The sequence below is a fragment of the Bos indicus x Bos taurus genome, chromosome 3, assembly GCF_003369695.1.
Source record: "Bos indicus x Bos taurus breed Angus x Brahman F1 hybrid chromosome 3, Bos_hybrid_MaternalHap_v2.0, whole genome shotgun sequence".
Taxonomy (NCBI): domain Eukaryota; kingdom Metazoa; phylum Chordata; class Mammalia; order Artiodactyla; family Bovidae; genus Bos; species Bos indicus x Bos taurus.
The window spans coordinates 29,967,429-29,982,121 of NC_040078.1; the positions used below are offsets into that span (position 1 = coordinate 29,967,429).

General features: G+C 36.5%; 1 protein-coding gene across 5 annotated transcripts in view; it reads right to left on the bottom strand.

The window, feature by feature from the left end:
* MAGI3 (membrane associated guanylate kinase, WW and PDZ domain containing 3) overlaps positions 1-14,693 on the bottom strand; it is a 259,208-nt gene that overhangs the window by 119,987 nt on the left and 124,528 nt on the right. Inside the window, exon 1 of one of the 5 annotated variants that reach the window (XM_027536102.1) lies at positions 10,937-11,026. The exons of the other annotated variants lie outside the window; for them this stretch is intronic. The gene's annotated coding sequence lies outside the window, so the exon portion shown is untranslated. Of the gene's footprint in view, positions 1-10,936; positions 11,027-14,693 lie in introns of those variants that run through there. 5 annotated transcript variants of the gene reach the window in all.

The following is a 14,693-nucleotide window of genomic DNA, read 5'->3' on the forward strand; positions in this document are numbered from 1 at the left end:
AATATTTAAGATAACAACTTTGACACATGTAATCTGGTATTACAGTCATCACGTTGTACGTTAAAACCCCAGAACTTAGCCATCTTAGGGCCGTATGTTTGTACCCTTTCACCAACATCTCCCCATTTTCCCTATATCCAGCCCCTGAAAACCACCATTCTGCTCTTTATTTCTATGAGAATATGAGTTTCTGTTTCTATCGCTATTACATTCTACATGTAAATGAGAAGATACAGTTTTGTCTTTGCCTGCTGGAGGTCACATTCTTTGTCTGTATTACAAGCTAGGGCAGGAGTACACATTAAAATGGGAATGTCCATTCTCCACTGGTTCCCGGAAGCAGTCCTCATAAACACATCGGTCAGAGTTCATCTACTGCCCTGGGTCCTACATCACTGCCAGTTTAACGTCAAGTTTGCCGCTGCACCCTTGGTCCTTGCCCAGCACACCCGAGAAAAGTTTTCTTTTCTCCCTTCCTTTCTTTCCTTCCTTCCCTCCCTTCCTTGATTATTATTTTTAATGCATTTATCATCAGAAGAACTGGGAGCACAGCTAAAGAAAGAACTCTTTGGTTTAGGTGGTCTATATATCTGAAAAATCCCTGAACTACACCAAACTAAATATACGCATCCCTAGCTCCTCTGTCCATGGGGATTCTCCAGGCAAGAATACCCGCATGGGCTGCCATGCCCTCCTCCAGGGGATCTTCCCAACCCAGGGATCGAATCCAGGTCTCCTGCATTGCAGGTGGATACTTCACCACCTGAGCCACCAGGGAAGCCCAAAAGTCAAACACTATTTACTACACGTAGAATTCAACATTATACAGCATTGAAATTGCTTCATTGTATTCACATTATGTATAAATAAAACCAATTCTAATGCTGTAAGACAATGGCACCCCACTCCAGTACTTTTGCCTAGAAAATCCCATGGATGGAGGAGCCTGCTAGGCTGCAGTCCATGGGGTCGCGAAGAGTCGGACATGACTGAGCGACTTCACTTTCACTTTTCACTTTCATGCATTGGAGAAGGAAATGGCAACCCACTCCAGTGTTCTTGCCTGGAGAATCCCAGGGATGGGGGAGCCTGGTAGGCTGCCGTCTATGGGGTCGCACAGAGTTGGACACAACTGAAGCGACTTAGCAGCAGCATACTTTTCTGAAAAAAGATTTTTTTTTTTAGTGTTTTTGCTTAAATTTTTTGCTAAAGTAAACCAAGTCTTTCTGTGTAGAATGTATTTCCAAATAACAATCATTTCTCTAAAAAAATTCTGATGCGTGGCCAGGGATCTGAGTTATAAATAAAAAGTTGATGGCCCAGAAGAAAATTCTGTTGTGTCTGTATTTCTCCTTACTTCTGAGGCATCTTGTCCTACCCTTCTAACCTCCACACCCAACTCTTTCCCCTACTGGTTTCAGTTTTGTATCTACTCCACCTGGAGCCCCACAGAGTTGTGGACATATAAATACGGTTAGAGCAAAAGGCCTGCGCGATGACCATCTGTTCACCTACTCTTTGAAGCCAACACTCAGAACCCTGAGGTCCACATTAAGGAGCTCTTGTTTCACCTCTCCTCCCTGCTGGTTCTTGCTACAAACACTGGGGTACATGGTGGCCTCCCTCGCTGGATCTTAAGCTTGTGTGAAGCCAGGAACTATGCTTTGTTCATTTATGTATCTGTCCTCCAAGACACCTAGCACAGCACTGAGTAAACATTCTTTAAACACTCCAAAATGATACTTTTTGAAAATTAAACCTTTCATTTTGTATTGGGAGTATGGCCAATTAACAATGCTGTGATAGTTTCAGGTAGACAGCTGAGGGACTCAGCCATACATACACATGTATCCATTCTCCCCCTAAACTCCCCTCCCATCCAGGCTGCCACATAACATTGAGCAGAGTTCCCTGTCCTATATAGTAGGACCCTGTTGGTTAGCCAACCAAAAAGACACTTGATAATGTGATTGCTATACTGATACGAGTTTTAAATGGAATTCATCTGAGAAAAACATTTCTACTGTAATCCTCACAAAAATCCTTTCATTAAGCAGCACTATTAAAAGTAATGTCTTGATTATAACAATGTGGTCAAGTGCTCATAACGTATCTTAAATGAAAAGCAGGGCACAAAACAGAACATTCAGTGTGACCCCCCCCAAATTGTAACATATCTGAGAATATGCAATTTTTTAAAAGGTAAGCGTCATATATAAACTCATACTTATTAAATAGTTAGCAACACTTAAATATTATTGCAGGTGATTTTTTAATTTATTGGGTGATTTTTTAAAACTTTTATCTTCATGGTTCTGAATTTTCAAATTTTCTACAATGAAAATCTACTACTACGATGAGAAAAACTTTTAAAAACTAGAAACCATACTTTCAAAAATCTGTGCCCTTCAAAGGTCATTTGTGGAAAAAAAAAAGCCTGACCTAGCAGAGCAGTATGACAAAAAACTTGAAAAGTTCTATGTAAAAGCTGATACTACTTGTGTAGGTTTTCCTTTAGTTCTTTATTTTTAATAAGTATTGATAGTATTTTCCCCATAGTAAGGTTAAATTCCAACCATTTATTTTTAACTAAAATGCTCAACTGATAAGCTATAGAATACTAAAATCTCTATTTTAAAAATAAAATGAAAATCACATTCTGGAAAAAACACAACAAAATTACCAAATTGTCCCTTTAAAAGTCATGTATCAGGAAGAGCACAGTAAGGTGAACCTTTCTAGCAAAAAGGAGTAGAAAAAATAAGAAATTATCAAAAGAGGGTCTTTTTCTTTTCAAAGCTTTTATTTGATGGGATCATGTAGATTTAGTACTTGAAGAAAAACAGTATTTCTCAAGTGCTATCCTGAGGCGATTCACAATTTTTTTCTTTCTGGCACTCACATCAGGAATCATTAGCAAACCTGTCATAATGCCAGATAACCAGTGCCTGGATGGCACACCAATATCTGAATCATAGTATTAATGCTTCATCCTTTTGACAAGAGGGTACAAAGCCATCTATTGTGCCCTGTCATTTTCCTGAAAACAGAAATAACTGGGTTCAGTGGTCTTTGCAAATCAAAGTTATATACTTCAGCAGAACGTCCAGGACTTGAGGTAGAAGATTTGTTACTGATGTTCATTATAACAGCTAATAAAAAGACAGCTGAAAAGGAATACAGATGTGCTTGATTAGAAGTCTAACTGGGAAAAAAAAATGACTATTAGAGAACTCAGATTGTATTTTAAGATGCATCATTATGTAAACAACAATCTCAACCTCCAGGTTCAGGCAGTAGGCTGATAGAATTAACCACTATTAAAGAAGGAATTTAATAGCTTCTATTTGTCTGACAGCTTTTAAAAACATAGATTTATACTAATCCTTAGAAATTTTCTAAAGTAGATAATTTAAAGGTCCTAAAAACTATATTAAACATCAAAAGTGATCTGAATCTCTGGAGTCAACATTCATTACAAAATAATCTATTTCCCATTTTCATTTCTAATCTTTATGTTTAAATCAGGAACATACTTAAAAGGACTTTTTAAATTATCCTTTCAAAAAATGTCAGAACTTCAATTTTAGAAATAAATAACCATTTCTATGCATAGCCCCTTCCCCAAATTCCTCCACTCCCTCCAACTCACTTCAACTATAAGGCTGAAAGATTGAGGACCTTTCAGAAAATGTCAATATAAATGATACTGTCAGAAGATCTCTAGTCTCCCATTTCCCTTTTAAAGGGTCTTAAAAAAAAATCCTAAAGGAAATCAATCCTGAATATTCATTGGAAGGAGAAAGCTGAAACTCCAATACTTTGGTCACCTGATGTGAACAGCTGACTCACTGGAAAAGACCCTGATGCTGGGCAAGATTGAAGGCAGGAGGAGAAGGGGACGACAGAGGATGAGATGGTTGGATGGCATCACCAACTCAATGGACCTGAGTCTGAGTAAGCTCCAGGAGTTGGTGACGGACAGGGAAGCCTGGTGTGCTGCAGTCCACGAGGTTGCAAAGAGTCAGATACGACTGAGTGACTAAACTGAACAAATAAAAGAACACGAAAAAAAAAAAGGGGGGGGGGGTAGGGTGGGGAGGTGAAGGAGGAAGGATAGGAAGGGAGGAAGTAAGGGAAGGAGGGTATTCGTACCCCTAAACTAAACCAACAGCAAGAAAACAATGTTTCAAAAGGCAATGGGAATTTCTATAAATTACAATATCAATTATTGAATACTATGAAACTACATAATAAAAACCACAATCAAAGGTATTAAATGGCCTGATCAGATTGATAGTCCTGAATTTAGGTCTAAGAATTGAAAGGGAGTTGTCTGGACAATGTGACAACATAAATCATTTTTATAAAAGGCTCTCTAATACAGAACAAAACAAAGAGAAATAATAAAAAATAGAAGAAAAAAAAATTACTCTTTGTCCACTGAAATACCAACTCCAAAGACTATAAAACATTTTGGATCACACTGAAAAAATGCCAGAAGCTGACACATAACACCCTAGCTTTTAAACTCAGCACATTTTGCAGACTCTTTTCAGTACAAAATGTTGATACATTGAATGTATATATTTATCTACAAAATAAGGGTATATGAACTGCTGTTCCCAATCCCTAGAAGCAGGAGATACAAGCATTCAGAGAGAAATAGAGACAAAACTTCCAAAATGTAGCTGTCCCTGGCACTAACTCCCTACCCCCAGGATATCAGAATTACTAAGTATTAATAGAGGGTAAATGTTTCCACGTCAAGCTGGAGAGTTCATATGCTAATGGGAACAGTAAGGGTTATCCAGGTAAACAGGAACAATAGTCAATAAAAAGCATTAATAGACTGACATTGTGAAAAGGTAACTTCTCTGTGTATAGAATAAACAGAGGAGGGAGCCAAGAATAGCTATGAGGCATGCAGTTAAAATGTGAGGGCCATTGTCCAGGTCAGTATTCGTAGTGGAAAAGTAGATGGATTTGAGATTCACTGTGCATGCCCATGGGGTCACGAAGAGTCGGACACAACTGAGTGACTTCACTTTCACTTTTCACTTTCATGCATTGGAGAAGGAAATGGCAACCCACTTCAGTGTTTCTGCCTGGAGAATCCCAGGGATGGGGGACCCTGGTGGGCTACTGTCTATGGGGTCGCACAGAGTCGGACACGACTGAAGCGACTTAGCAGCAGCAGCAGCAGTACATGCACATATATATGTAAAATTTTTCAATACCAAACACTATCCTTCTAGAATAGGTTGTCATCTGATATTTGAGCCTTACAAAGTCTCAGATTACAGAATGATCTATGTTATTTTATTTTGAAAAATACAAGGTACTATCTGAAGAAAACATGTTAGCCTGAACCAACAAAACAGTTTAAGAGATAATCTAACACAATTGCTGGAGGTTAGGGGTGGGGGTAGGGGGGAACAAATAAAGTGAGAAGATTCAGTGTTTTTTCTTGGGAGATTACTTCACAACTGCATGTGACAATGTCATTGTTAAGCAATCTTTCAATGACCAGGTTTTACTCGTTTGTTTTAAAGGTAGTGCTGCTGCTAAGTCGCTTCAGTCATGTCCGACTCTGTGCGACCCCATAGACAGCAGCCCACCAGGCTCCTCTGTCCCTGGGATTCTCCAGGCAAGAACACTGGAGTGGGTTGCCATTTCCTACTCCAATGCATGAAAGTGAAAAGTCAAAGTGAAGTCGCTCAGTCGTGTCTGACTCCTAGCGACCCCATGGACTGCAGCCCACCAGGCTCCTCCGTCCATGGGATTTTCCAGGCAAGAGTACTGGAGTGGGGTGCCTTTTTCTGGTCAAGCCACACAGCTTGTAGGCTCTAGTTTCCCCACGAGGGATTGAACCTGTGCCTTTGACAGTGAAAGTGCGGAGACTTAACCACTGGACCACGAGGGAGCTCCCTGGTGATCACTTTTTGAAAAAAGCAATTCAGTCCATACTTAGGTTATGAGATCACGAACATACGCCAACATTTTGCTTGAATTGTACTTGTGGCAGGGACAGCATTACATACAGATTTTAAAACTACAATGTCTCAAGCAGCTTAGATGGAAGAGAGGAGGAGGAAGTGAACTGGGAAGTTGTTAGGTGACTCATTCCAGTGTTGACAAAATACTAAAGATGTAAGTTGAAGAATTTGAACAAAATTTTTACATGAAATAGTGGGAAAACAGTATTTCTAAATTTCATTTTAAATATACGTTAATTAAATTTTAGAGGTAGAAATCTGATTATATCCCTAAAAGCTTACATTCAGACTGCCTAATCAAAACAGTATGTGTTTTTTTAAGTATCTTTTTAAAAAAACTGTGGGACAGCATAAACTTAACTACAGGACCTTCTCCTATCTGGATATTCATGATATTATAAATAGAATCTATTAGCCTTAGCAATATATTTGATAAGAAGATTCAGGGGGAAAGAGACAACAGTAAAGATCACATCAGACTTCTAACTTGAAAAACCAGGAAATTTAAGTTCCATTTAAAGAAAAGAAATAGAAAGGGGAAGAAACAGATTTTGAGAATTGAGGCAGGAAATCAGTATGATAACATCTCATGTTATTTGAGGTGGCAGTGAGACAGATACCATATGAAAATATTAATGGATCTGAATTTAGAGCTGTAAATTGGGAGTCTTTAACTCACAATAAAAATCTGGCCTTGGTAGAGATGTGGGGCGATATAAGTTGGAACAACTTTTCTGGAAGGCATTATGGCAATATCTATTAACACACACTTGCATGTCTTCTGACAGAAGAGTTCTACTGAAGTTACAGTCACACAAAAATGTAAAAAACAAAACAAAACATAATAGATGGATGTTTACCACAGCATTATTTATAAGGAATTTAAATGTCCAACTATAACTGGTGAGTAAATTATCAATGATAAAATACATCTTCAATTACTGAGGTATGTTTTAACATGTTGTTGAATAAAAAAAGGGTTTCCCTGGTGGCTTAGTTGGTAAAGAATCCGCCTGCTATACAGGAGACCCAGGTTCAATCTCTGGGTGGGGAAGATCCCCTAGAGAAGGAAACGGCAATGCACTCCAGTATTCTTGCCTGGAAAATCCAGAGGGAGATACAGAAGGGAACTTTCAGTGCAAGATGTCATTTATGAAATTGGTACACTTTTCCTATATGTATTTATGCAAGAATATATTCTAAATATGCTCATCTCTGAGTGACAAGATGTTGAAGAATTTTACCCTCAACTTTGTAATATTCTATATTGTTTGAGAGATTTAAGATGACAACAACAGCATACCATATTTTAGCAATCCATAAAGCATTTTTCTCTTTTTTTCATTAAGAGTTGGAGCACAATATAACCTTGGAGGTAAATAATAAAAACAGGAAAAGAAGACCACCCTGGCTGAACTGGACCACTACCCCAGGCCTGAAACCAAACAATTAGGCTAGAGAAGTCAGTCCTGCTTGACCTTAAGCCTGTAATTTGATTACTGAAATCAGTAGTGACTCGGTGTTTAACAGGTCACTCCCAAAACTAGTTGCTAAACCCTGATCCAGGGAGCAAGTACTATAATGTGATTTAGGACAAGTTACTGTAAGACAAAATTAAAAGACATTTGCTCCTTGAAAGAAAAGCTATGACAAACTTAGACAACGTATTAAAAAGTAGAGACATCACTTTGCCAACAAATGACCATCTAGTCAAAGCTACAGTTTTTCAAGTAGTCATGTATAGATATGAGAGCTGGACCATAAAGAAGGCTGAGCACCAAAGAACTGATATTTTCAAACTGTAGAGCTGGAGAAGACTCTTGAGAGTCCCCTGGACTGCAAGGAGATCAAAACAGTTAATCCTAAAGGAAATCAACCTTGAATATTCATTGGAAGGACTGATGTTGAAGCTGAAGCTCCAATACTTTGGCCACCTGATGTGAGGAGCCGACTCACTGGAAAAGACCCTGATGCTGGAAAAGATTGAAGGCGGAAGAAGGGGACAGCAGAGGATGAGATGGTTAGATAACATCACTGACTCAATGGACATGAGTTTGAGCAAACTCTGGGAGATACTGAAGGACAAGGAAGCCTGATGAGCTGCAGTTTGTAGGGTCGAAAAGAGTCAGACGCAACTGAAAGACTGAACAACTGTAAGGCCACATCTTCAGGATTAGTAAGTTATGTATATGAAAACACTGACTGGAGAAAAATAATTTTTGATAGCTTGACTCCACTGAAAATATTTTCCCATGAGAAAGAAAAAAAGGAGAGAGAGATTATATGATAGAGCTCAGCCTCTCCCTTAAAGTAAACAAAACCAAAAGACAGGAGGGTAATAAAACAAAACGCCAGGCACTATGCTAGTGTTGAAGCTATAAAAATCATAATATAGTACCTGCCCTGGTGTTGGGGTGTCACAAACAAGTATAAACAACTGCTAAAACCAGTGAAAAAGCATGTACAAGGTACATGAGAGCATGTAGCTAAAAAGATAATAAATAACTATGTTTAGAGGGGAAAACCAGTTAATCTAGGCTGGAAGTATGGATGGGAGGACAGGATTGGGACTACCACGGGCATTTCAGGTAAGGGGAAGAGCACAGTGGCGGGGCGGTGGTAGATTATAAGACTAGAGAGATGCAGGAGCTCAGGTAACAGAAGGCTTTACTTATGTCACTAAATGGTTAGAACATAACTCTGTAGTGAAGAAGTTACTAAGATTTTTATTACCAGGAGAATGACACAGCCAAGCTTCTCTGGCAGCTCAGCTAGTAAGGGATCTGTCTGCATCAGGAGATCCCAGTTTGATTCCTGGGTCAGGAAGATACACTGGAGAAGGGACAGGCTACCACTCCAGTGTTCTTGGGCTTCCCTGGTGGCTCAGCTGGTAAAGAACCCACCTGCAATGTGGGAGACACGGGTTTGATTCCTGAGTTGGGAAGATCCCCTGGAGAAGGGAACAGCTACCCACTCCAGTATTCTGGCCTGGAGAATTCCATGGACTCTATAGTCCACGGGGTTGCAAAGAGTGGGACACGACTGAGCACCTTTCACTTGACACAGCCAGACTTGTGTTTCAGATGGATAATTCTGGCAACACTGTGGCCTATGGAGACAAGGAGAACAACTGGAGGGCACCAAGACCAGCACAGAATAAATTTAGCCACGAACCCATTAATACTGGCAGTAGAAGCAGTATTAGAAGAATCAACACAGCAGAAAATTGGGTTGGTGAAATAGGAGGCAACTCAAGAAACATAAACTGAAAATAATAATTTAATCAAAGAAGTGAATGCTCACAGATTTGCAGAGTGCTCTAATTTAAACTTAAATGACAGGAATCCTTGAAGGAAAAGGAGAATGAAATAAATAATAAATAAACAAATAGCGCAGCTGAAGGAAAGTGAAAAATTTTAAAGGAGAGAAGTTAGAAATTGAAAAGTTTACCATGTCTCAAAAAGAAGAAAAAGAAAGAAAAACAAGAGCAACATAAAAATACAAATTTAAATTCTTTAGGTATTTCCTTAAGTTTCTCAGAATAAGACCAGATATTATTTAAAGAGTCAAAATCAAGAGAGTTTAAGATGATAACTCCATGGTAAAAAAACATGATATAATACCCATGCTCCATTTGCTTGGCAACAAAAAGTCTTTCAGACTTGTGGTGGCAGTGGCGGTTTAAAAAAAAGAAAAAAGTGGGTTTTTCTTCCATTTAACTACCTTTTCTTCAGCAAGCAATGAATGATCCAGAGCTCTATGACTGAAGCTTAAAAAAGTACTATACTTTAAAGCTGCTATATGCAAATACTATATAATACTGTTACTGTGATAAAAATAAACAGATGACACATGAGAGAGAAATGATACACAGGCAAGGTAACAAGACCAGCAGACACGGGAAGCAAGCACAATCTAAGCTACCCTGTTTTTTATGGTGGAAAGTCAGAAACGAATGCTTCACAGAGAAATATAAATTAATCACAATTAGGTTGGAAAAAGTTTGTGGTAAGTTCAAGACTAACATCAATTCTTTGAAGCTCCTCAAAAACATACACCTTCATATATTATATGATTGTATCACCTACTCACATTATGAGGCACTTCTAAAATACACAGAATTAAACTCTCAAGACATAACATGATTCATTTGTACCTTAACCTCAGTAAACTTCACATAATTCTTTATTAAATTTTAAAAATAAAATTCAAAACCACAGAGCACTTTTGCTACTATTGAAGAAAACTATTCTATTTAAAAGAAGGACTAGTAGATGACAAAAAGTACCATTAAAAAGTACTCTTAGTTATCAAGGGTTTTTGAAGAGTCAGATGTAAGGATTTTAGATAAGATCTTAAAAAAATAAGATGAATTGGCAAAAAATTAAATATTTGCTAGTGATAAGATCATGGGTTACTATGCCTTGGCTTAAATTTTGTCTTAAATGTTGTTACAATTTTTACAACTCAAAATAAAACAAAACTAGATAACTCTCAACACAAAACATAGGTATATTTTACTTATAACTATAAAGACAAAGATATACACATTAATACTGATGAAAGGGAATTTGCAGACATGGAAATAAAGTTTAATGTTCATTTCTATTTCTGGGCAGCTATGTACATTTATAATACAAAAATTTTATGAAAAACTGACATATAAAAAGATTCACAGTTGACTCTACAAAAATGAAATACATAATTTTTCTTACAAAGTACGAAAATCTTTAAGCAGTAAGGCTACATTTATGTGATAATAATTTTAATCAAATTACCTAGTCGATTCAGTGAAGAACCAATTTAACTGATTTCATTTGTTAAATTAATGATTACTAATTGTCTGAGTTATAATTATGTGTCTGTCATTGAACAATAACAACTCTTACTTTATAGCAGAGGTTTTAAAAAAAATGCTTATAAGAACAGAATTGTACCTTCAAAGAAATTTTATGAGGAATTTAAATGTACAAAAACAGATAAGACTGCTGAGTCCAGTTTGAAAAACATTGCTTCACCAGTCAGAGGTTTACCAGGTTAATATGCAGGAGGTTGTTTTAGTACCTCAATATAGCTGCAATCCTCATCAGTCACCTTAAAGGGGGAAACAGAGATTTCTGTTAATACCATGTTATGTATTATAAGGCTTCCCAAAAGTATAGTCAGTTTAGTCAGTGATAGTGCCCTGCTTTCTTTTTTTCTTCCAATACACATTTGTTAAAATGTACTTAATTTTTTATATAATGAAAAGAGAGGAGGAAAAACCACTAGAAAAGAAAAAGGCAAAAATTAATGACTAGACAATTCAAAGAAATGCAATGACTTGTAAACACAGAAAAAGATATTTAACTTCACTCATGATAACCTCAACTTCACTAATATGATAAATACTAATCAAAACAACACAGATACCACGTCTCACCCATCAACTGATAAAACAAATGAACAGCCTTGGCGAGGCTGTGGAGAAAAAGCACTAGCATAAAGCGTTGACGGGTGCAGTGGCACACCAAGAGGGGGTGATGGACACAGACTGTGTCCGGTGCCAGAATAAGGAGGTATACTGTCCACAGAGAATTTATAAACCAAAACTCGATCTGCTCCTTACCATCAGGTGACGGCAATTTTTCTAAATGTCAACAATAAAATGCTCTCTGAAAAAAATTTTTAGTTTTTCCAAATTTTAAATAATTGTTGTGGTTGTTGTTGAGCTTTAATAACATGTATGTAAGTTTCAAATTCAACATTTTATTACTTATTTTTCAAACACTGAACTACACATGAAGTTAATTTGAAGAACTCCCAGTTGGGCCTCTGATATACATGGATTCAGTTCTACACATTCATTTCGGAAGTTAAATCTGTAATGTTCTCAAATGGTCCAAACTCCATTCGAGCACAGTTTGTCTCTGCTGCTGCTGCTGCTGCTAAGTCGATTCAGTCGTGTCCGACTCTGTGCGACCCCATAGACGGCAGCCCACCAGGCTCCCCCGTCCCTGGGACTCTCCAGGCAAGAACACTGGAGTGGCTTGCCATTTCCTTCTCTAGCCCCTGTGTTATATTACCTACTCCTGCATTTAAAACAATAGATTCCAAATAAACAATGACTGCTGTAAGCTATTTCTCTTTTCTAGGTTATCTTTTTCCCTGGTGGGAGGTTTTAGTTGAGTTAATCAGACACAAAAATACTTGCAGACAGCTGGAATTAGCCTTGAACAATGACTAGTAAAGCACAAAGCTTTAAAAACAGTTAGTTAAAGAATAGTGCATGGAAACGGTGGTTAAGGTCATTAACTATACAACAATAAAACACAGGAAATGGACACTTAGAAAAAGAATCAAATTTTGAAGGATGCTAGGAGAGACACCAAAAGATGTTGCTCTTAGATTACTAGAAGAAACCAAAAGGGCAATGCTTATTTGAATGTCTGGTTATTAATTAGTGGATCAAACAGTGTCCATGTTCACTATCATTCCACCATCTTCTCTTGATTTTGTTGAAAAACTTCAGGAGTTTGTTTTTTTTTTTTTCTTTTAACTAAATGCAATAAAAATTCAAGATGAATTTTCTGGTGGAGATATGTTAGCAAACATTTTCTATAATGTACTCTATTTTAAAATTTACTTTTACTAGTGTGATTGTCTACTCAAATGTTCAATAAAAGGAAATATTTACTGTATATATATATACAGTAAATATAAATATTTATATATATACGGTATTTTATTTCATGGTCATTTCTGAAAATAACTTTATAATATAGAAGAGAGAAATATTAAATAACTACCTGCTCTATGCTCAAATACACTAAATATGTCCCTGTAGGGTATAAAATGATACAACCAGCATAGAAGAAAAAATGGGGACAGTTAGAGTTACAGCTATATAATAACAAACATAAACAGCAGGAGGCTAAATAAGAAATTAAAAAATAGTTACTTTTGATGGAGGAAGTGAAAGGACTGAGGCAAGGGGAAGATGTAGAAAATTGAAACAAAAGTATACTTGTTAGTATAGCTTGACTTCTGAACTAGACAAATGCTTTATACATTCAAGAGAATAAAACTAAATTTAAAAACCTAAGTTAGCAAACCTTACACTGAAAACAAATGGAAATAAATGAACTTAATTGCATATCAAATTGGTAATATAACCATATGAAGACAAAAATAATATTTCAAGTCACTTTTGAACATAGTACTCTGACTTGCATCCTTACTGGGGTATATTCTAAAAATATTAAAAACTGCAAAGAAATCTCACACTTCTTACATAATGGTTACAATATTAATATTAGTTTTTATAATTTTGAACCTATTTTATTTGCACTATCAGATAAAAAATATAGGTAATTATGTAAATATTATTTCAGACAAAAATGTTCCATGAAAGACAAAAGATACAAGTAATGAATATCTCTAATGTTCATACTGTGCTTTCTAAATACTCTTCTCCATTAAAAGGAACCAGAGCTTCCTGGAGAAATGACTGGTTCTAGATCTGAGGTAGGGATAATATAAGTGAGTCTACTAGGTCATTATGTTTTTCTAGAAAGGGAAAAACTAATGAAGGGCAGTCAAAAGGGCACTAGAGCCAACTCTGAGAGGCTCTCGCCAGACATCTGAGAGAATTTAAGTCTTAAAAAGAATAACAGTTATAACTGACAACAAATTGAACAAATAAAAATCCATGAGTCCATAATAATACTCTAAAAAAAGAGAAAAAAAGCATTTCATCTGTAATCAGCAGAGGGGACTACAGCACCAAACTTCCTGTTCTCAAAACTTCTCATTAAAAGTAAACAAGCGTTTATTCTGCCTTTTGGGGAAAGAACTGCTGTTCATCCCCAATGGAAGAGGAAAAGTTTTTTACCTTAGAACGCCAGCTAACAGATGTAGAAGGAATGATATAACTATCAATGAAATAATTACCTTCCAGATTACTTCCTAATTTCAAAGGGGAAAATTATATTATTACACAGAAGATCAAACTTAGTATTAACAGTGTGATGATCTGACATCCTCCTGAGGTAACACAATATGAAATATATATCACCTATGACATATCCTTGCCCAAATTTTTCATCTAATTACACCAAGCCTTTAAACTGAGTTTCCTGTTTACAGGAATTACAAAGGATAGAGGAACAAGATAAATGATGCTCTGAGGAAACAATCAGACAAATACAGAGTTTAGAACACTCTGTTTCTTAAAAAGTAAATGTTCCTCTCCAAAAAAAAAAAAAAAAAAAGCTCTGGAATAAAAGAGACTAAAGAGGCATAACACCCAAAGGCAACACATGAACCTTGATTGGATTCTTTTTAAGGAAGGCAAAAAAAAAAAATCTATAAAACATTAAGATCATCAGCAAATGTCAATATGGCCTGAATAGTAAGTGATACTAACAAATTATTGCTAATTTTCTTGCATGTGATAATGGTATTGAAAGGTATAATAAGGTATAATAGGAAATACATGCTAAATAGCTTAGGAATGAAGTATCATAAAGTTTGTAATTTACTTTGAAATGATTTGACTAAACACATATACTCAAAGGTGAGTACGGAAGTATGGTAATGGTAACATTACCTAGGTATTCACTGGCCAATTCCTTTTAAGTTTGGTGTAGGTTTGAAAATTTTCATAACCAGAAATTGAAAAAAACAGAATTCTTGTCAACACAGTATTTATTA